General features: G+C 45.2%; 2 protein-coding genes across 2 annotated transcripts in view; one reads left to right on the forward strand and one right to left on the reverse strand.

Moving 5' to 3' along the window:
• The window catches only part of LOC135492143 (serine/arginine-rich splicing factor 7-like), an 87,939-nt gene that overhangs the window by 53,134 nt on the left and 10,604 nt on the right, over positions 1 to 24,201 (reverse strand). The window lies entirely within an intron of this gene.
• LOC135492142 (uncharacterized) overlaps positions 10,396 to 24,201 on the forward strand; it is a 37,354-nt gene continuing 23,548 nt past the window's right edge. The window contains exon 1 of the mRNA XM_064778350.1: positions 10,396 to 10,447. The gene's annotated coding sequence lies outside the window, so the exon portion shown is untranslated. The remainder of the gene's footprint in view (positions 10,448 to 24,201) is intronic.

Consider the following 24,201-nt stretch of genomic DNA (forward strand, 5'->3'; position numbering starts at 1 on the left):
TGGACTTGTCTGTTAAGGCGCACTGTGCTCGGCAAAATAGCCGAGGTTGAATGTTTATCTGTCAACCGTGTAACTAGTTCTGCTGTATATGCATAGGTGGCGCCACCATTCAATTTTATTTTGTTTGCTTGTCAAAATGTGTTTTATACAATGGCCCTTCAACAATGTTCAAACTACCAAAATAGGCCTGATACCTTCAACAGCAGACATCGGATACACTGTCCCTTTAATAATTATCAACATTGGCAACACTGTCAGTGTCACTGCCCCTTAAAATTTCACAAATCAATGCATGCACTGCAATGTAGGATCAGATCAGCTGATGCCTCTTTTGTACGCATAATATCATCAATTTTACAATGAATCTGTGCAATTCATTCCTAAACACTACGACACAAACCTTGAGTTGAGCATACTTGGGGTCAGACAATTATTGTCACATTCACAGTTGAAGTGGCACTCGGCATGCGACTCGGTATCGTCCATTGTATTTGCATTATCATGCATAAATAAACAGTGTGACGTCAAAGATCGCGCCAATTGTGATTGGCTGTCAGATGTACACTGTGGCAGAAGTATCCTGCAGAAAAAAAATTCGCTTCCCGCGCTTGATCCTGAGCTTTAGGTCTCGTTAGGGAGTTTTTCCCAAATGTACGCGATGATGACGTGCCCCATTAACAGGACGTAACATCTATTTTAAAATGCGTTTCCAAAGTGAATGCATGAGGACAACCCATTTGTGTCGTATATCACTGGAAACGCCCGATTCCCCTGATTCTGCAGGATGTTAAATCGGGAATTTTATTTCTTTAAATAAATCATAAGCGTCGCATTTGCTCCTAGCTCTGTTCACCATCCCAAATGGCAATATTGCCAATTGGGCCGGACAATCACGAAAACCCCCAAATATTATACATTTCTTCCTGAATAATTCTTACAGAGACCATTCTCCCATGAAAGACAGTTGCTTACGCTACACAAAAATCCAAAAAAAATCGAGGGTCAACCATTGAACTTTTGAGATATGTTGAATTTTGCACAAATCAGCGAAAAACGCACCAACTGGTACTGGACGGCATTTCAACACGGGGCCGACGCACATCCCAAGTTCAGTGTACAAATACGACGGCAACAACAGTATAAATGCGTAGTTTCTTGTTAGTGGCCTATTGAGTAGCGATCTAGGTTTCAGAAACTCCAAAAAAAAACATGTCTTTGCCAAAACAACTGCTGAATCAACGCTGACATACTGTAAGGACCGAGAAATCAATGATTTTAGGAACTACGGTTAGGGCTTGGCCGCGCATGAATAAAACAAAAAACTCCCTAATGAGACCTTAATCATCGATGTTGCGTGCACTTTCGCATCTCGTAATAACGAGAAAAGATCTCGTAATAACGAGATAACATCTCGTAATAACGAGAAAAGATCTCGTAATAAGCCCCCCTTTAGGAGGGGCTCTTAAGATACACGTGTGTGTGGGAGTATATACTGATTTGATGACAAATAAAGAGAGTAAATATTGTATATCCTACAAACAATTTTTTTTGGTATTTTTCTGAATTAACTCCGTTGAGTTTACCGATATCTCCGCGATCTTCCGGTGGTGGTTGCTATCCCATTGGTTGAAATTAATTTAAATCTTCATGGGAATTCGCTACATCATATGCCTAAGAAATTGGCCAATTATATTAATATTTTTTTTAGAGAAATATCCGTCCTAAATAATGTCAGAAAAGGGTGGTTTATTTCAATTTTGTGTCGACATGGTCGAGGTCACGTGACATAAAAACAAAACAATCGCACACACCCGTCCAAAAAAGGCACTTTAAGAAAAACAAATACGTTTTTCCTGCTTAAAACCACACTGACGACTAAGTTATTTTAGTCTACTACCCAAATCTGAAGTATCAAAATGAATTACAAACTAGAACTAGCTCTATTTAGTAAAAGTTGCGTGAAAAATTCGGGTGAGCGACATTCTGAACCCTAGCGGCCAATAATTAAACTACTTTCAGCCGTCTGCTCCGGTCTCGTTAGGGAGTTTTTCCCAAATGTACGCGATGATGACGTGCCCCATTAACAGGACGTGACATCTATTTTAAAATGCGTTTCCAAAGTGAATGCATGAGGACAATCCATTTAAGTGTCGTATATCACTGGAAACGCCCGATTCCCGTGAATAAGGACAATCACAATGTATTAGATTAGGCCTACCAAAACAAAAATGTGTCGGAAGGAACTATATGGATGGTCCCATCGCACCCCCCCCCCCCTCCAGCAGTATGACACAGAAGGGCTAGTTGACTGTCCACCGGGGGGGGGGGGGGGGTTTGGGGGGAGCTTCCCCCCCAACGCACTGGTAAAAACCTATGTCGACGGAGGGGGGTTTGGGGGGTGTCCCCCCATTGTAACAGCTGTAGTTGTTAGAGCTTGCACTTAACATATGCTCGTAGGGGGGTTCGGGGGAGCTCCCCCGACCTAAAGGGGGCTCACTAAGTTCTTGACTTTACATATTAACGAGATAACATCTCGTAATAACGAGAAAAGATCGCGTAATAACGAGAAAAGATCTCGTAATAACGAGATAACATTTTATTTTTTATAAGCCCCCCTCTTAGGAGGGGCTCTTAAGATACACGTGTGTGCGGGAGTATATAATGTAAATGAAGTGAAATAAAGAGAGTAACTATATTGTATATCCAACAAACAATTTTTTTTGGTATTTTTCTGAATTAACTCCGTTAAGTTTACCGATTTCTCCGCGATCTTCCGGTGGTGGTTGCTATCCCATTGCTTGAAATTAATTTAAATTAATTTAAATCTTCATGGGAATTCGCTACATCATATGCCTAAGAAATTGGCCAATTATATTAATATTTTTATCAGAGAAATATCCGTCCTAAATAATGACAGAAAAGGGTGGTTTATTTCAATTTTGTGTCGACATGATCGAGGTCACGTGACATAAAAACAAAACAATCGCACACACCCGTCCAAAAAAGGCACTTTAAGAAAAACAAATACGTTTTTCCAGCTTAAAACCACACAGACGACTAAGTTATATTGGTCTACTGCCCAAATCTGAAGTATCAAATTGAATAACAAACTAGAACTAGCTCTATTTAGCTATAGTTGCGTGAAAAATTCGGGTGAGCGACGTACATTCTGTACCCTAGCGGCCAATAAATAAACTACTTTCAGCCGTCTGCTCCGGTCTCGTTAGGGAGTTTTTCCCAAATGTACGCGATGATGACGTGCCCCATTAACAGGACGTAACATCTATTTTAAAATGCGTTTCGAAAGTGAATGCATGAGGACAACCCATTTGTGTCGTATATCACTGGAACGCCCGATTCCCGTGAATAAGGTCAATCACAATGTATTACATTACCGAAACAAAAATGTGTCGGAAGGAACTATATGGATGGTCCCATCGCACCCCCCCTCCAGCAGTATGACACAGAAGGGCTAGTTGACTGTCCACCGGGGGGGGTTGGGGGGAGCTTCCCCCCAACGCACTGGTAAAAACCTATGTAGACGGAGGGGGGTTTGGGGGGTGTCCCCCCATTGTAACAGCTGTAGTTGTTAGAGCTTGCACTTAACATATGCTCGTAGGGGGGTTCGGGGGAGCTCCCCCGACCTAAAGGGGGGCTCACTAAGTTCTTGACTTTACATATTAAGACCCCCTTTAGGAGGGGCTCTTAAGATACACGTGTGTGCGGGAGTATATATTGTAAATGAAGAGAAATAAAGAGAGTAATTATTGTATATCCAACAAACATTTTTTTTTGGTTTTTCAAAATGGCGCTGAATAAATAAATCAGATCAGTTGTAGCGCTGAATTATAAATCAGACCAGTTGTAACAGGTTACGAGAACATCTAATTTAAATCTTCATGGGAATTCGCTACATATGCCTAAGAAATTGGCCAATTATATTGATATTTTTATTAGAGAAATATCCGTCATAAATAATGACAGAAAAGGTGGTTTTATATCAATTTTGTGTCGACATGGTCGAGGTCACGTGACATAAACAAAACAATCGCACACACCCGTCCAAAAAAAGGCACTTTAAGAAAAACAAATACGTTTTCCCTGCTTAAAACCACACTGACGACTAAGTTATATTGGTCTACTGCCCAAATCTGAAGTATCAAAATGAATCACAAACTAGAACTAGCTCTATTCAGCTATAGTTGCGTGAAAAATTCGGGTGAGCGGCGTACATTCTGCACCCTAGCGGCCAATAATTAAACTACTTTCAGCTGTCTGCTCCGGTCTCGTTAGGGAGTTTTTCCCAAATGTACGCGATGATGACGTGCCCCATTAACAGGACGTGACATCTATTTTAAAATGCGTTTCCAAAGTGAATGCATGAGGACAATCCATTTAAGTGTCGTATATCACTGGAAACGCCCGATTCCCGTGAATAAGGACAATCACAATGTATTACATTACCAAAACAAAAATGTGTCGGAAGGTACTATATGGATGGTCCCATCGCACCCCCCCCCCTCCAGCAGTATGACACAGAAGGGCTAGTTGACTGTCCACCGGGGGGGTTTGGGGGGAGCTTCCCCCCAACGCACTGGTAAAAACCTATGTCGACGGAGGGGGGTTTGGGGGGTGTCCCCCCCCATTGTAACAGCTGTAGTTGTTAGAGCTTGCACTTAACATATGCTCGTAGGGGGGTTCGGGGGAGCTCCCCCGACCTAAAGGGGGGCTCACTAAGTCCTTGACTTTACATATTAGGGAGCTCTAGCGAGCTTTATGGTTAGAGAGTGTGTGTATACCATCAACGAAAAAAACTTGACCCGGAACCAGAAAACCTCCACACCCAGGTGACATTTTTGCACGCGAATCGTATACGCTAATGCACAGCAATTTACCTGGGGAGAGATTTTCTTTTTCCAAACAATTCAGCGGGACGCTACGATGTTTACGCACAGAAGTTGCTGTTCGGTTGAAGATTTCGTCAAAACAGGGCCGAATCAAAGTGTAACGATACCCTGGGGCGAATCGAAATGCATTAAACAACAAGCTGCATCGCTGCCAGAGATTATTTTTCTCTTTTCGCGAAGAAATCGTGCTTTGAACTGGCAAAATTCCGCAAAAGATTTTCCGTCTGCTAACTTTTCCGTAGTTTCAAGCGCACCAACATGATCGGTCCGGGGCTGCCCGTTTCGACGACGATTTCGTCAATATCATGGGGTGTGACAATATGTCGACGGTCTGGTTCCATTAATAATGCAATAATCTTGAAAGTACATTGGTCTCAATGTCTATTTCTCCGTTTCCATGACAAAATCCTACCTTGAAACCTGAAACCACTCGTCCACAACACAAGCCATTTCTATTTTCAGAAAGCGCATGCGCACTAACTCAAACGCACGCGCTGACCTCAGGTCTCACTAGCCGGTGCGGAGGCCAGGCCTACTTGCCTCCAAAAATGACGCGACGTCATTTCATGCATACCCCTGTTCCAGCGGCTGTAGACTTGACAGTACCTTACTCTCACACAAACCTATACATTTCTGAATAGCTTGTCTCTTGAAGAATACATCTGACCAAGTTTCAACGTCGTCTAGACTTACAGTCATGCATAGACTGATGTAGCACAATGCATGAGACACCCTGTATATATAACGCAAATTTGAAAAATTTCACCTCTATGCCTTATAACTTCAAGATTAACACCTGATCACCACTGGCTAGTGAGACCTCAAACTATTCAGGGGGTCGGCTAAGGTCTTTTTGAATTCAAATCCTACACTTGGGTTTTTGGATCATTATGCTTATCTCCGGGCAAAAATACCTATCCTTCTCCTGTTGTGTTTAGTTTCCCACATTCTCCCCACTTATTTTCTATACTGCGACAGCGTCTATTGGGTCAACTGCCATGATGGCATCATCCTAACTATATCCCCCCTCTCCCACCCACCAACTACTCGCCATCAATCATTGACATTGTGTGCTAGCCAACTGCTTCTTCGGTCAACAGTCATGATGGCATCATCCTAACTTTATACCCCCCCCCCCCCCGAGTCTTCTCGCTCACCAGCCCTATTAACGAAGAGCTCCCTATCAAGGCCTGAGCCTTCCTCATATTAGGGAGCTCTTGAGCGAGCTTTATGGTTAAGGGTCGAATGTGTGCGTGTATACCGTCAACGAAAAAAACTTGACCCGGTTGACCGGAACCAGAAAACCTCTGCAACCAGGTGACATTTTTGCACGCGAATCGTATACGCTAATGCACAGCAATTTACCTGGGGAGAGATTTTCTTTTTCCAAACAATTCAGCGGGACGCTACGATGTTTACGCAGAGAAGCCGCTGTTCGGTTGAAGATTTCGTCAAAACAGGGCCGAATCAAAGTGTAACGATACCCTGGGGCGAATCGAAATGCATTAAACAACAAGCTGCATCGCTGCCAGAGATTATTTTTCTCTTTCCGCGACGAAATCGTGCTTTGAACTGGCAAAATTCCGCAAAAAATTTTCCGTCTGCTAACTTTTCCGTAGTTTCAAGCGCACCAACATGATCGATCCGGGGCTGCCCGTTTCGACGACGATTTCGTCAATATCATGGGGTGTGACAATATGTCAACGGTCTGGTTCCATTAATAATGCAAAATTCTTGAAAGTACATTGGTCTCAATGTCTATTTCCCCGTTTCCATGTCAAAATCCTAGCGTGAAACCTGAAACCACTCGTCCACAACACTGGCCATTTTAATTTTCCGTAGAAAGCGCATGCGCACTTAACTCAAACGCACGCGCTACCCTCAGGTCTCACAAGCCGGTGCGGAGGCCAGGCCTACCTGCCTCCAAAAATGACGCGACGTCATTTCATGCATACCCCTGTTCCAGCGGCTGTAGACTTGGCAGTACGTTACTCTCACACAAACCAATACATTTCTGAATAGCATGTCTCTTGTATTGTAGAATACATCTGACCAAGTTTGACCAAGTGATCAGGTGTTAATCTTGAAGTTATAAGGCATAGAGGTGATTTTTTTTCAAATTTGCGTTATACAGGGTGTCTCATGCATTGTGCTACATCAGTCTATGCATGACTGTATGTCTAGGCGACGTTGGTCTTTTTGAATTAGAATATAAATCTTAATTACACTTGGGTCTTGGGATCATTATGCTTATCTCCGGGCAAAAATACCTATCCTTCTCCTGTTGTGTTTAGTTTCCCACATTCTCCCCACTTATTTTCTATACTGCGACAGCGTCTATTGGGTCAACTGCCATGATGGCATCATCCTAACTATATCTCCCCTCTCCCACCCACCAACTACTCGCCATCAATCATTGACATTGTGTGCTAGCCAACTGCTTCTTCGGTAAACTGCCATGATGGCATCATCCTAACTATATAACCCCCCCCCCCCCACCGAGTCTTCTCGCTCACCAGCCCTATTAATGAAGAGCTCCCTATCAAGGCCTGAGCCTTCCTCATATTAGGGAGCTCTTAAGCGAGCTTTATGGTTAAGGGTCGAATGTGTGTGTGTATACCGTCAACGAAAAAAACTTGACCCGGTTGACCGGAACCAGAAAACCTCTACACCCAGGTGACATTTTTGCACGCGAATCGTATACGCTAATGCACAGCAATTTACCTGGGGAGAGATTCCTTTTTCTAAACAATTCAGCGGGACGCTACGATGTTTACGCAGAGAAGCCGCTGTTCGGTTGAAGATTTCGTCAAAACAGGGCCGAATCAAAGTGTAACGATACCCTGGGGCGAATCGAAATGCATTAAACAACAAGCTGCATCGCTGCCAGAGATTATTTTTCTCTTTCCGCGAAGAAATCGTGCTTTGAACTGGCAAAATTCCGCAAAAGATTTTCCGTCTGCTAACTTTTCCGTAGTTTCAAGCGCACCAACATGATCGGTCCGGGGCTGCCCGTTTCGACGACGATTTCGTCAATATCATGGGGTGTGACAATATGTCGACGGTCTGGTTCCATTAATAATGCAATAATCTTGAAAGTACATTGGTCTCAATGTCTATTTCCCCGTTTCCATGACAAAATCCTACCTTGAAACCTGAAACCACTCGTCCACAACACAAGCCATTTCTATTTTCAGAAAGCGCATGCGCACTAACTCAAACGCTCGCGCTACCCTCAGGTCTCACAAGCCGGTGCGGAAGCCAGGCCTACCTGCCTCCAAAAATGACGCGACGTCATTTCATGCATACCCCTGTTCCAGCGTCTGTAGACTTGGCAGTACCTTACTCTCACACAAACCTATACATTTCTGAATAGCTTGTCTCTTGTAGAATACATCTGACCAAGTTTCAACGTCGTCTAGACATACAGTCATGCATAGACTGATGTAGCACAATGCATGAGACACCCTGTTTCACGCAAATTTGAAAAATGTCACCTCTATGCCTTATAACTTCAAGATTAACACCTGATTACCACTGGCTAGTGAGACCTCAAACTATTCAGGACAGGGGGGGGGGGTCAGCTAAGGTCTTTTTGAATTAGAATATAAATCTTAATTACACTTGGGTCTTGGGATCATTATGCTTATCTCCGGGCAAAAATACCTATCCTTCTCCTGTTGTGTTTAGTTTCCCACATTCTCCCCACTTATTTTCTATACTGCGACAGCGTCTATTGGGTCAACTGCCATGATGGCATCATCCTAACTATATCCCCCCTCTCCCACCCACCAACTACTCGCCATCAATCATTGACATTGTGTGCTAGCCAACTGCTTCTTCGGTCAACTGCCATGATGGCATCATCCTAACTATATACCCCCCCCCCCCATCGAGTCTTCTCGCTCACCAGCCCTATTAACGAAGAGCTCCCTATCAAGGCCTGAGCCTTCCTCATATTAGGGAGCTCTTAAGCGAGCTTTATGGTTAAGGGTCGAATGTGTGCGTGTATACCGTCAACGAAAAAAACTTGACCCGCTTGACCGGAACCAGAAAACCTCTGCACCCAGGTGACATTTTTGCACGCGAATCGTATACGCTAATGCACAGCAATTTACCTGGGGAGAGATTTTCTTTTTCCAAACAATTCAGCGGGACGCTGCGATGTTTACGCGGAGAAGCCGCTGTTCGGTTGAAGATTTCGTCAAAACAGGGCCGAATCAAAGTGTGACGATACCCTGGGGCGAATCGAAATGCATTAAACAACAATCTGCATCGCTGCCAGAGATCATTTTTCTCTCTCCGCGAAGAAATCGTGCTTTGAACTGGCAAAATTCCGCAAAAGATTTTCCGTCTGCTAACTTTTCCGTAGTTTCAAGTGCACCAACATGATCGGTCCGGGGCTGCCCGTTTCGACGACGATTTCGTCAATATCATGGGGTGTGACAATATGTCAACGGTCTGGTTCCATTAATAATGCAATAATCTTGAAAGTACATTGGTCTCAATGTCTATTTCCCCGTTTCCATGTCAAAATCCTACCGTGAAACCTGAAACCACTCGTCCACAACACTGGCCATTTTAATTTTCCGTAGAAAGCGCATGCGCACTTAACTCAAACGCACGCGCTACCCTCAGGTCTCACAAGCCGGTGCGGAGGCCAGGCCTACCTGCCTCCAAAAATGACGCGACGTCATTTCATGCATACCCCTGTTCCAGCGGCTGTACACTTGGCAGTACGTTACTCTCACACAAACCAATACATTTCTGAATAGCATGTCTCTTGTATTGTAGAATACATCTGACCAAGTTTGACCAAGTGATCAGGTGTTAATCTTGAAGTTATAAGGCATAGAGGTGAATTTTTTCAAATTTGCGTTATACAGGGTGTCTCATGCATTGTGCTTCATCAGTCTATGCATGACTGTATGTCTAGGCGACGTTGGTCTTTTTGAATTAGAATATAAATCTTAATTACACTTGGGTCTTGGGATCATTATGCTTATCTCCGGGCAAAAATACCTATCCTTCTCCTGTTGTGTTTAGTTTCCCACATTCTCCCCACTTATTTTCTATACTGCGACAGCGTCTATTGGGTCAACTGCCATGATGGCATCATCCTAACTATATCCCCCCTCTCCCACCCACCAACTACTCGCCATCAATCATTGACATTGTGTGCTAGCCAACTGCTTCTTCGGTCAACTGCCATGATGGCATCATCCTAACTATATACCCCCCCCCCCCCCCCCCGAGTCTTCTCGCTCACCAGCCCTATTAACGAAGAGCTCCCTATCAAGGGTTGAGCCTTCCTCATATTATTTTTTATGGCACTTATCTGCTGCCGTAGCTGCCGTACCTGACCACCACTTACCAGGTAATACATATTTACATTTATATACATGTAGGCTATGTTATTATTGAAATTTAAGGCCCGAGAAAAAAAATGACGTCATCGAAAAATGAAAGGAAGTTACTGCGCATGACATGTTCTTGGAACCATCAACAACGGATGGCATATCATTATCGATGCAAGCCAGGTTGGTTATTTTTACTTAATAATGTTATTTGTGAACACCTTATACGTGATGAATCAATAAGTTAATCACAAATGGCATGGTTCATGCACAAAATATGCGAATCAATCAATGCCGGCTTTCAGACCAAATCTGAGTGACCACCATGTACATGTATGTACATGTAATGTACAGGTGAACCAACAAAATGAAAGTAGATAAAAAGCATAATGTAGAAGATGCCTTTCTTATGATTCCTAGATGTTCTGTTGCTTGTATATATGAAATAGTCCAGCATGTCATTTGCAGTGGATATGGGGAGAAGTTTCTGGCTAGCTTCACCAGTTTTGATTCCATTGAATAATGACTAATATTATTCTTCTTGGCTCAAGGGCACAAAAGATAATTACCGGTGCCATCTAAGTATAGCATTTTGGTTTAAAGTTGAGTGAATTTTAATGTTAATGAAGAGTGTAAATGTCACATTGAAATTGGTTGACATCTGTTCAACAGTTTAGGAGTATAGGACTTCGTTCAATTTTCAAGATGGCAGCCATATTTGTCATGGGACTTGACTGAAAATTAGGGATATTGATCAAGGAGGATACCGCGGTGACGTCACGGCTTTTCCAAGATGGCGCTGCATATTGTAAACAAACTCGATCCACGGCCAAGGGAAAATCAAGTCATCAAAAAAGTTAGATTTTTCGCATCAAATCAGAGTTATTAGTACTTTTCTGCTATGAAATAAGTCTTCAGACAATAAGCTATCATTTGAATAATGAAAAGTGCTGTTTTGATGGGGAAAAATAGGGTTTTTTAAACCAAATAGCCGGCACCGATCTTCCAAAATTAGCGATGGTTTCAAAACAATCTCCCAGATATGGGGCAATCTCTTCATTATCATAATGGGATTTGGAGGCATGTTTACAGATTTTACAAGTTCGAGACCTGTAATACCTAAAACTCGCATAGATCCCCATAGATCCCCTCTATTTGTCGAGTTAGCGCCCCTGTAAGATCATGCATTTTCGGACACTAGAACGAAATCTTCCTGCGGATATCGCGGTTTCGGTGATGATTTAAGGAGAAATTGACTGTTCTTAGAGTTGTATGGGACAGAAATGAGTTCATACTTCATGAATACATGAATATATTATGATATGGGCGGGCTTCTAAGTCAAAACAATAACAAACTCAACTACATCTCTACTGTATATTGCGTAGTGCATTGCCTAGTGTATTTCGTAGTGTATTTTAGCGGAGACATTATTTCCGCACTTTGGCCACGCCAAACGTCTTTTTTATTCGTGGAAGTTAATCTGCTCTGTAAATTTTATTTTACACAGGATGAATCCATACTAGGTATTGCAATATTTCATGTCTATTGGTGTTTTTGTGTACAGGAGCGCACCAGACAGTGAGACGTGGAGATGTGTTCAGTGCTGGTGCTGTCAGTAGACTGAATCTGATTGGCCATAGCGATCACTAATATGGGTCGGGATCACGTGATGTGACGTCACCGCGGTATCCTCCTTGGATATTGATAAAGAGTACATAGATACATCATCACGTGAAGTTTGGTTGCAATCCGATAATCAGATTATCTTGCCCTTGTCATTTAAAAAGGAACGAGTTTACAATCACCAAGTGCCAATACATGCAATTGCAAGAAGAAGCAGCCTGCGGCAAGACCACCATTGATTTTTTAAGCCTTTTACTAATAGCAGTTCAATAATTGTCAGTGTTTGACCGCGACGCATCAAATACTCCATGGGGTTGTGAATCTGAAATTTCGATTGATATTCCCATTCCGAACGTTGATATTTCCACTCTTTTCAGCGAACTAACAGAAAAATCTCAAAACATGCCCCCTATTGCCAAATTAGCTAAATTCAAAATTAATTTTTTCATCAAACAATTTCTTTATAATATCTGTAGACTTGCCACAGCAAATATTTTTTCAATACCTCTCCAAATAGGCCTATGTACTTGAGAGTTAAAAACATACTCGCGTCTTATTGATAGATCTCGAACCTCCAACCTATGAATATTAATTGGTGGTATTGTCTCGCCTACTTTTAGCATCCCATGATCCATGGTGCAGACATCGAGTACAGATAAGTACGGTGGCCCATACAGGACATGCGTTTATTTTCAATATACAGTGGAACCCCGGTTGGCGACCACCTCAGTAACGCGACCACCCCACCAACGCGACCACGATTCTCCGGTCCCGAATGGTTTCCTCTCTAATTACCATTAAGAGACCCCCGCTAAGACGACCACCCCGGTACCCCGACCGCGACCACTGGCTTGGCCGGTCCCAAACTGAAAATCAACCCCGCTAACCCGACCACCAGGCCTAATTGCCGTAATCGGTCGCGACCGCGGCATAGTAATTAGCACCTCGCTGCCAAGCTTTGTTGAGACGGGGACAATGGCCATGGGAATACATATGAAAACAAAAAATACAATGTGATTTTGCAGGTATGATCAATTGTATAAGTGTAAATGAATAAATAAACTTTCCTTTTTAGCTCACCTCTTAGCAGAGGTGAGCTTATCCCATACCGTGGCGTCCGTCGTCCGTCGTCGTCGTCGTCGTCGTCGTCGTCGTCGTCGTCGTCGTCGTCGTCGTCGTCGTCGTCGTCGTCGTCGTCGTCGTCGTCCGTCGTCCGTTAGCAGGGCACGTTTCGTAACTGTTAGAGCTATTGAGTTGAAACTTGGTACACATGTACCCTTATGTAATGACACCTTGGAGACCAAGTTTCGGTCCGATTCATTTCATGGTTTGGCCACCAGGGGGCCAAACGTTAAAAGTGAAAATATGCAATATCTCCCTTAATAGTAGTTGGGAAATTTTGAAAAAAATATGGTAGGTACTTCTAGCAAAGGTGCATCATATATCCTCCGGGTTTTTGATTTGACCTCCTTTTCAAGGTCACAGAGGTCAAATGGTGTAAATTGGCCGTTAGGATGTAACGATGGCACGTTTCTAAACTGCAATGACTATTGATACCAAATTTGGTACACATTTACCCCTTAGTCAGGTGATCTCAGGGACCGAAGTTTGGTCCAATATGATTCACCACTTGACCACCAGGGGGCAAAATCCAAAAACCTTAAAAATGTGATTATTCCTTAACTTCTTGCCCGATTGCCACCAATTTGATATCATGGGTACATCTAACCACCATACAGTAAATGTCACACAGGTTTTTAATTTGACCTTCTTGTCAAGGTCACAGAGGTCAAATGGCGTAAATTCGCCGTCAGGCACGTTTCTTAACTGCAATGACTATTGATCACAAATTAAGTACACATGTACCCCTTGGTCAGGTGATCTCAGGTACCGAAGTTTGGTGCGATCTGATTTGCCGTTTGGCCTCCAGGGAGGGGGCCAAATCCTAAATTCTTCAAAATGCCATTATTCCCAGTAATGACTTGCCCGATTGGCACCAATTTTATATCATAGGTACATCTAATTCTAACAACCATTCAATGTGTCACCCGGGTCTTCTTTGATTTGACCTACTGTTCAAGGTCACAGAGGTCGAATGTACTGTAAATTGGCCATTTTGGGGGAATTGTAATTGCTTGGATCTACATCAAACCTAACACTACATGACACAATACCATGCTCTTTATCCATCTTTCCTCCACATGAGGTGAGCACAATGGCCCTGGCCATTTCATTGTCTAACGTTTTCATGGTTTGTTTTCATCAATGAGCCAGTTCAGTACCAGACATGCGCACTCAGCAGCAGCAAAATCATGTGATTTGCGTGATTTGCATATGAACTTATAATAAACGGCGGGTAGTTTGAAGACCACACTTATGAAAATAACAAGCTTGCGAGACGTTTGAATGTTTTATGATATGGAGAACTTGGTTGATTTACTACAGTATCATTTTATATTTCTTTAAATATTTTGACTGAAAATAGATTTGATTAAAACTGTAGCATTACTCAACTCATCATTCACGTGGAATCATACGACAAGTTTACTTCAATCGTCACAAACAGTCGGGTACATGGAGGATGATTCACCAAATTGCCCGCAAATGCGTCACGTCGGGCAGATAATGAAACTTTGTGGCTAAAATGAGTTACAAAATTACCTTTTCTAACTCATTCTGAGAATGTAACATGTAATTTTATCGACGAACTGTTCTTGCGAGGCATGGTAACAAAACTTTGGAGCGTGCATCATCTCAATCAGGCAGCGTTGCTATGGTAGTACAGCGTACACACGCCATGCAGTCGGCAATTTTGGCGGGAAAAATAATCATGTATTTCGTCTGGGGATTCCCAACCTCGCTAACACGACCACCCCGGTAACGCGACCACTCCGACCACGGTCCCATGAGTGGTCGTGTTACCGGGGTTCCACTGTACTGTATTTGAAAAAAATTCGTAAATACAATGCGATTTTTTTTTAAATTTGAATTACAACCGCCGTCAAATTTATTTATCACCGCTGAAAATATAATTACCACCGCGGTGGAAAATAGTATTCACAATTTCCACCGCGGTGGGAAATAATATCCACCGCGGTGGAAAATGTTTACAACCAGGATTTTGATTGGTCAATCAGGCTGGGCTAGGAATCGGGTCATGAAGCGACGACAAGGAGGGTACTACCATGGACCGGTGCGGAGAGCTATTGTCAGCGTAACAATGAAAAAGATTGAGGAGGTAGGTCTTACCCAGGGTCATTGACATTGTATGAGTTAGGCCTACTGTTACCGGCTAAAGTCGTAGCATAGCAGGCCCTTTTTATTACGAAGTGCAAGCATTACTACACCCTTGGTCGTTGGAGTATAACTCCCGAGTCCATGCTACACCTATACCTTGTATACTAGCCTATGCAATAATGGGCATCCCCGGGGTCATCCATGCTGTATATTTGATGTATCCACTATAAATTATGCTACCTCGTGCTACCTGTGCACGTGTTGACCCATATCCCATTGCTCTGCTCACAATCGTGGTTGTAAACATTTTCCACCGCTGGTGGATATTAATTTCCACCGCCGTGGGATTATTTTAATAATAATGATAATAATATTTTTAAATGATTTATAGTGCCAGAATCCGCTCAGAGTGATCGTTGACACTTAACAAAAGAGAGACATATTAAGAGTGGTAGCGACCAAAGAGATAGGATTTAAGATGCGATTTGAAGACCGAGATGCTGGCACATTCTCTCGCACTGCGTGGAAGTTGATTCCAGAGCCTTGGGGGCTGCATTGGAGAAGGCTCGGTCGCCAAACGTTATCAACCTACTCCTTGGTCGCACCAACACTGGGCCAACAGATGAGGAACGGAGACTGCGTCTAGGTTGGTAGACTTCTATGAGGGAGGATATGTAATGTGGGGCTAAATTGTTTAAGCACTTAAATACAAGGAGTAGGATCTTATACTCTATCCTGTCCCGGATATGGAGCCAGTGGAGGTCGTTCAGCACTTGAGTAATATGATCTGACCTGAAAACACCAGTGATGACACGAGCAGCACAATTTTGAACTCTCTGGAGTCTGCCAATGGCATTTGCAGGCAGGCCAAGTAGCAGTGCGTTCAGACCATCCAATCTGGAGGTGACAAGGGCATGAACAAGGGTTTTTGTGGCATCAAGTGTAAGGATTTTTCTGATAAGACCAATATTGTGAATTTGGAAGTAGGCTGACTTGCATAGAATTTATGTGTCAGGCCATTGAGAGGTGTTCGTCAAAAATAGCGCCGATGTTATGTGCATGAGGCAATGCTGACATAAGCTGATCTCCTATTTTAATGGACAGGGGATGGTCAATGCTTAATTCCTGCCGTTGATAGCCAGATGATACAAGGATATAAATTCTGTCTTGTCGTCGTTGAGTTTCAGAAAGTTGATGGCCATCCATTCCCGCACCTCTTGGATGCAGCTTTCTAACTTAGCAAGAGCATCTAGTGTATCATCCCACCGCAGTGGGAATAATTTTCAACCGCGGTGGGAAATATATTTTCGACAGTGGGGATTATATTTCCGGCGGTGATAAATAAATTCGACAGCGGTTGTAATTCATTAAAAAAATCGCATTGTAATTGTATTATCTCTTTCAGTCCTAGCCATGTATTGTGCCGTAAGTCCTAGATCCAAGGCGTTTTTGGGAAAAAAGCAATATTTCAAGATTTTTTTATTAAAAACTACTCGCCCTATCTGCACTTGCTTGATGTCATTGGAAAGGTCTTGATCTTGCCTCTAGGCTCATTACAAGCCTATGTATCCATACAGTCATGTTTTTTCAATAATACAGAGTATTCAACTAATTTTCGCACTTCGAAAAGTTCCCGAAGAATAGGCGGAAGTCACTTTATCCCTTTTGAAATTATAAAGTCAGTCATGATATAAACTTTTGTTGTCTTATCCTTTATAAACTGAATAGGAGTCATAAAGGAACAATGTCTGGGAGTTTCAAAGTGTGGTGATCTGGTAGCTCTTGGTGTGTTGGCCTTAGGCCAGATGGCGCCACCAGTCTCTTCGGAGGCTGCCGGGTGACAGGACCATGATGAGACACCGTAGGAGTGGGGAGGGTGAAGACGGCATGGTTTTAGATGAGATGTGAGGATTCTGTGTCGAAGGAATAAAGGAGTTTTATAGACATGAAGGTATGTTAGCGTGAGTTAATGCCGAGCAAGGAGAAGTACCCCCTACGAAACTTCACACTGGTGACAGCTGTACAGGAATTCTGGACCCGATCGCAGTTAATTTCCCAACTTTGCCGGCCCTATCTGACACTCGCGCTTGCGTGCGGGCTTGTTGTATATACTGCGGCAGTGTATTACGGCCTCTTGTTTTTACGCCGTTCGTTTGTGTGCTACTGTGCTATATTTAATTGAGTTTTGTGTCGGGTGAGCACTGCAGGCATTGCCTAGACACAAGCATTAGTGAGTTGTAGCGCCGTGGTTGGCTTTCATGAACTTTCTGCCTGGATTTTTAGTATAATTATATTGCCAGTCTCGCGCACTGCATGGCTGGTACTGGGCTAGTCCACAAGTGCGAATGTATGGTGGCCTGTTAGGTGTGCTAACGCTCTGTTCTGCATTACCAGTGGTACACGCTCTGTAGTGCCAATCACTATAGTATTGTTCATTAGTTAATGATATTGTGTTTCTATTGCGGTAATTCTGGTCGGCTATTTGTTGTGGTGGGAGAGTATACTTGTTTATTGCATATTCATTAAGTATTATCGAAACTCATAAATATGGCTGAATTCTTTGATGTGGTGACGGATCAGAATTGTAGAACTCCGATAGTGCAGGGGGGTGTGGTCCCGGCCATGGACACCCCACGAGGACCACCGAGGGCTGCTGGAATATGTGCACCACCAGGTCACAACCCTTACCGAAGAGTGGGATTTGAGGACTTCCAGCGTAGTGGTCCCCGTACATTGAACCTGTCCCCGGCATCACCTGGTACACCCGCTTTGAGAGCCAGTAGTACCCCGCTTCCACCAGTGACCCCTGCTGGACAGAGGACACGGGAAGATTTGGATGCTGGTGCAGACAAGGGAGAATTGATGTCATCATTTCTGGACTCGTTTACATCCTTAGTCGAGAGCAGATTGAAACAGGAGGGGACGGCCCGACATTCCTCGGCTAAAGTGCAGGCCCCCAAACCATTTATGGTTAATCAGAGCTTTCGGATATGGCTTGAGCGCTTTAACACCTATGCTGACCTGACAAAAATACCTGTGTCGGAGAGGAGGCAGCAAATTCTATCGCGTCTTGACCATCAAGCATACATGGCTGTAGCAAATTTGCACTTGGCCCCTTCCTTGACGTATGAGGAGTTCTCTAGTGCACTTGAGCATAGATTCCACAATGTGACCCGTGAGGACTATAAACTACAATTAAGGGCAGGCACACAGGGAAGCTCTGAATCTTACGAAACATTTGCTGACGTTTTATTGGAATTGGCCCTAAATGCTTATCCAGAAAGTGGGTTTTCCCTACAACAAGAGATGGCAAAGGACCAGTTTCTGTTGGGAGTGACTGCCACAGAACCTGTTAAGCAACAACTTCTCATTAGTTCCCCAAAATCCGTGGGAGAAGCCATAAGGAAAGTGCGTCAGCTAGAGGCTGCACAGCTCCTTCTCAAACAGGGGACCAGGCAGCGTGAGGATAGGAATGATGGTAGTGCATCATCCGGGAAAGGCAGGGTGGCAAGTGCTACCTCTGGGACCACTGCACCGAAAGCAGATTCGGACATAAGCAAGGTTCTGGACCTGCTGCAGAAGATGGAATCCAGGATAAGCAAGTTGGAATCCACCGGCACAACAAATTCTGAGAGGACGTCTGAGGACATGCGCTGTTGGCGTTGTAAGGAGTGGGGTCACCAGGCCCGTCAGTGCCCAACCATAGAGTGCTATAACTGTCATGGCACTGGACATATGGCCAGGTCTTGCCCCCAGAATGATCAGGAAAACTCCAAGTCGGGGTCGTCACGGGGCGGACGGACCCTCAGACATCAGTAGAAGCTCCAGCTGGCATTTGGTGTGGGAATGAGTCACTGGTTCTCCGAGGTAACGTTCTGGCTACCTCCGAGAATGGCACTGCTCTAGATTTGCCACCTTCTGGCTACATTTCCCCAAATGCTGAGCATGTACGGGTATCTGTCCCTATGGATCACCTGATGACCACCAAAGAGACCATCCATAGAGTCCCAGATGACAACACCATTTCTGGAGGGCGGCATACTGGAGACACCGCTCTGGGTATCTCTAGCACAGAGTCAGTCACCGCTCTGGGTAAGACTGAAACACCATTACCATCGACAGGGACCCTAAACCCAGATGCAGTAGAATTTCAGCCATTGGGCGGTACCAACCAAAGGAGACCTCTCTCTATTGGTCAGATTACATTTAAAGACACCAGCTTGTATGTAAATGGAGAAATTGAAGGTACACCAACCACAATGCTCCTTGACACAGGTGCAGCTCTTACTCTAGTGAGTGGCGACCTCTGGAGAAGATGTCCAAGTTCTTCAGGCCGACCACTCCAGGAGGTAGATGCAAGCCTACAGTCTGCAACAGGAGAAGAATTGAAGATTCTTGGGATGGCTGATGTACCATTAGGCCTTGGATCCTCGCAGTTTAGCCACCCAGTTGTGGTCGTTGAGAACCTAGCCCACGAGTGTCTACTGGGAAGTGACTTTCTTCAAGCTCAGGGTTGCAGTATTGACTACAGAACTGCCACCCTTGAGGTGGCTGGGAATGAGGTGCCCCTACGCAACCAACAGGGTGTCCTCAAGGTATGCAGGGTGATCATGGGGAGGAATACAAGAATACCTGCAGGAACGGAGATGATCCTGGCCGGGAAACTGTCTAGGAGCAGGAAGGAAAGCCATCTCACCCCAGGTCTGATAGAAGCTCAAAAGGGCACTATAGGCTTTACAACAGGGAGGTCCCTGGTGTCATCCGACTATGGGAAAATGCCGGTGAGAGTGGCGAATTTCACTGACAAGCCAATTTTTATCAGGGCCTGCAGGACAATCGGTTGGTTCCATCCAGTGGCAGAGGTTGGGTCAGCCGAGAGGATTCTGTCCCCTGGGATGGATGGATCCCCACCGGTAGATAAGGAAGGGGTGCAAAATCTGAATATTTGTTCTGCTGGTAAAACCAAGGTTGAGACTACACCGGAACAGCCAAGTACGCTGGAAGATGAGGCCAGGTTAGGAGCCTTGCTAGAGAAGTTAGAGGTGACTGAGTTGGGCCTTTCAGGACAACAGACAGAGGCAGTGATAGATCTTGTCAGAAGGCATCAAAAGGTATTCTCAATGGGTGACTTTGATCTGGGACAGACGCACATAGCCGAACACACGATCGACACTGAAGGAGCACAACCCATCAAACAGCGCCCGAGGCGAGTGCCACCTCATCAGCAAGAATTTGTAGACAAGACCATCAAGGAGCTCCTGGACCGGAACTTAATTCAAGAGTCACAGAGTCCTTGGAGTGCCCCAATTGTTCTCGCTCGGAAACATGATGGGTCATTTCGCCTTTGTATAGACTACCGCCGATTGAATGCCACCTCAGTAAAGTCTGCACAACCACTGCCAAGGATAGATGAAACTCTAAACAAGCTATCGGGCTCTCAGTTCTTCTCTTGCCTCGATTGTGCAAGCGGGTACTGGCAAGTGGGCATGGCGCCAGGAGACCGGGCCAAGACCTCGTTTGTTTCGGGGGTTAAACAGTATGAATGGCGTGTTATGCCATTTGGTCTCACTGGAGCCCCGGCCACCTTCACTAGGCTGATGAACATCGTCCTTGGGGGCTTGGAGTATTGTCTAGTATACCTGGATGACATAATCGTCCACTCTGAGACATTCGAGCAGCACCTGTCCCGTCTTGAAGAGGTTTTCACTCGTTTGGAATCGGCTAACCTCAAACTGAAGCCATCCAAGTGCAAGCTATTCCGACCACTTGTTAAGTTCCTCGGCCACAAAGTGACGAAGGATGGAATCTGCAACGATGAAGACAAGATTGCCAAAGTAGCTGAATGGCCTACCCCAGCGAATGTGTCGGAGGTTCGTTCGTTCATGGGACTTGCCACTTATTACCAACAGTTTGTGCCAGAGTTTGCCCACATAGCGGCGCCTCTTCACAACCTGACAAGGAAGGAGGTGCCATTCGTGTGGTCCGAGAAATGTGAGATTGCTTTCAGGACATTAAAGGAAAAGTTGATCTCTTCCCCGGTATTAGCTTACCCAGACTTCAGTCCAGAGGCAGGGGAGTTTGTCTTAGACACAGACGCCAGCGACCGGGCAATGGGTGGAGTCTTGTCACAGAAACAGCAAGACGGATCAGAGAAGGTGATTGCTTACGGAAGCAAGGTGTTTCAAGGTGGGGAAACCAATTATTGCACCACGCGTAGAGAAATGCTGGCACTAGTAACATTTGCGGAGCACTTCAGGTACTATTTGCTGGGGAAACGCTTTCGAGTGAGGACTGACAATATGGCTGTCAAATGGCTGTTAAATTTCAAGGAGCCGTCCGGTCAGGTTGCTCGCTGGTTAGAGAGGTTGGCCGAATTTGATTATGAAATAGAACACCGCTCTGGTACAAAGCATGGGAACGCAGACGCTCTGTCAAGGCGACCCAAAAGGATGCGTCGACATGGGGACTGCCCTACGTGTGGTCCCACGGAGGCCAAATCTCAAACCTTACAGGTGAGTGCAATCCAGTCGCCAAGGAAAGCCACCGGACTGAAGACACCCGAATTCATGTGGAACCGGGAAGAAATCCAGCAAACGCAAAAGGATGACCCTGATTTGAGGTCAGTGTACCTCCACGTGTCGGAAACAACTGACAAGCCACTGGAAGAAGTAATGATGGGATGCAGTAGGACGGAGAGGGCTGTATGGGCCCAGCACCCCAATCTGGTGATCCAGGATGGCATTCTGTACTGCAGAGCTCCAGATAATGACAGGCTTCGCCTAGTACTGCCCTCATCTTTTGTTAACCCAGTGCTGGAGGAGATCCATAGTGGTTTTGCTGGTGCCCATCTAGGAGTGGCCAAGACCCTTGGGAAGGCAAAACAGCGTTGCTGGCGCCCTGGCTTAAAAAGGAATGTGGTCGACTTTGTCAGAACTTGTGAAATCTGCCAAAAATGCAAGGGAGGTAAGCGTAACAAGGCACCCCTTAAGAGCATCCCTGCAGGCCGCCGCAACCAGCGGTTGCATATAGACATCGTTGGGCCGATCAATCCACCTTCCAGGAGAGGCCATCGCTACATCTTGGTGGCACAGGATGCATTTTCAAAATGGCCAGAAGCCTGGGCTCTGAGAAATCAGAAGGCCACCACCTGTGCTAAGGTTCTGGTGAACGACTATGTTTGTCGATTCGGCGCACCAGAGAACCTCCACAGTGATCAAGGGAGGAACTTTGAGTCCACTGTGTTTGCTGAAATGTGCCAGCTGCTGAATGTGCACAAGAGCCGTACCACAGCATACCACCCCCAGTGCAACGGGCAGGTGGAAAACTTCAATGGCACACTAAAGGATATGCTGATGACCATGGTTGACCAAGAGGGATTGGACTGGGATGAACACCTTCCAGCATCGCTTATGGCTTTCCGAAGCAGCATCCAAGCATCCACTCAAGAGACTCCATACTGCATGACATTTGGGGAGGAGATGACAGTTCCGTTGGATCTGGTAATTGGTGCTCCAGAGACACCCTCCATCGAGACAACGGCTCATGTCGCGAAACTCCGTGACCGAATTGACTCTGCCCACAGGAGAGCTCGAGAGAATTTGAAGTTGGCCCAGAGAAGGCAAAGGACACACTATGACTTGAAGACTAAGATGACATCTTTTGGTGCGGGTGATATGGTGTTGCTACGTAACCATCATGTGAAGCCAGAGGAAGTGTCAAAGTTCCACAGACGCTGGGAGGGACCTTTTGAGGTACTGAAAAAAATATCTGAGGTGAATTACAGGATAAGACGAGTGAATGGACGTAACCGGCGTCCTAAGGTAGTACACCTCAATAACCTCAAGGTTTTTCACTCTCGTGCTGAGGACCCACAGGCTGAACAAGATAGCAACACCGGGACTAGCCCAAAAGCAGGACAAACTAGAGAAACTCTTCTGCAGCCAGTTTTTGACTCAGTACCATCTTCCCCTGTATCTGGTGCCTCTGGTGCAGCGCTCTGCACACCAGAGGTGGTCACTGCTCTAGGTAACCATGACAGCCATTCCGACTCCGAGAATGCCTCCGGTGCAGCGCTCTGCACACCAGAGGTGGTCACTGTTCTAGGTAACCTTGAGAGTAGCTCTGATTCTGCGCCAAGCGTGACAACTGATCCACCACCCAGCCGCAAGTTTCGTCCTAGGGACGATCTAAGAAAACCAGCTCGCTACAGATTGTCCATTGGTTGTTGCGTCAACCATCTGGCCCAGCAGGATCGCATTGCCAGAAGGAAGGCCCTGTGGTTGAAGAAAGGGCGGGAACTCCGTGGAAGTCGACCTACATAATCAAACTTTCTGCTCATTACTTTAAGATAATTTCAGGGCAGGATCTGTAGGAATCTGACTCTTTACCTGCAGCTGTAGCTGTAAGGCACTCACCCTTGTTTCTTGATTGTATAATTACAGGCAGAGGATATTGTGAAGCTTGATGGAATGCCGGAGCCTATGAAAGCAGCAAAGAAGGAACTGACCAATGAAGTATATGCTGGTATGGTAAGGAGGCTCAGGGAGAAGGTGCACGCCAGGTTTAATCTCCGTCTGGGAACCGCTGTGGTAACCGCTTGCCAGGAGGCGATGTTTGACCCCACCATAGCATTGACGACGTCCGTCATTCAGGCGGTTAAGCGGTTTGACAACAACATGAGAACCAGTTGGGGTGTCCGAGGGGAGGAATTAATGGCCACCATCGAGGAGCTTTCGACCTTCCTCCGACTTTGGGGGACGTCCCGGGAGCAACGATCGGATGTCGAGAGGTTTACTTGTAAGCTTGTAGCCAAGGTGCGGGACTTCGAGGGGAGGCGGAGATGTCCAATACTCCTCTTGGCGGATTCAATGTTCACCTCGTTGAAACCCACCTCAAATTTGTTTCCCATCGCTTACTCTGGTCAGCGTGCTGAAGATCTACGTTGGATGCTGGAGGTCGTGCAGACCCAGGCCAGGGTAAGTGATGTGGTGTTAAACCATGGCCTAAACCATACTCGATTCTATGGGGAGCCGGAGGAAGACATGGTAGCAGTTTTCAAATGGCTAAAACATCAATA

Source organism: Lineus longissimus, chromosome 8 (assembly GCF_910592395.1).
Source record: "Lineus longissimus chromosome 8, tnLinLong1.2, whole genome shotgun sequence".
Taxonomy (NCBI): domain Eukaryota; kingdom Metazoa; phylum Nemertea; class Pilidiophora; order Heteronemertea; family Lineidae; genus Lineus; species Lineus longissimus.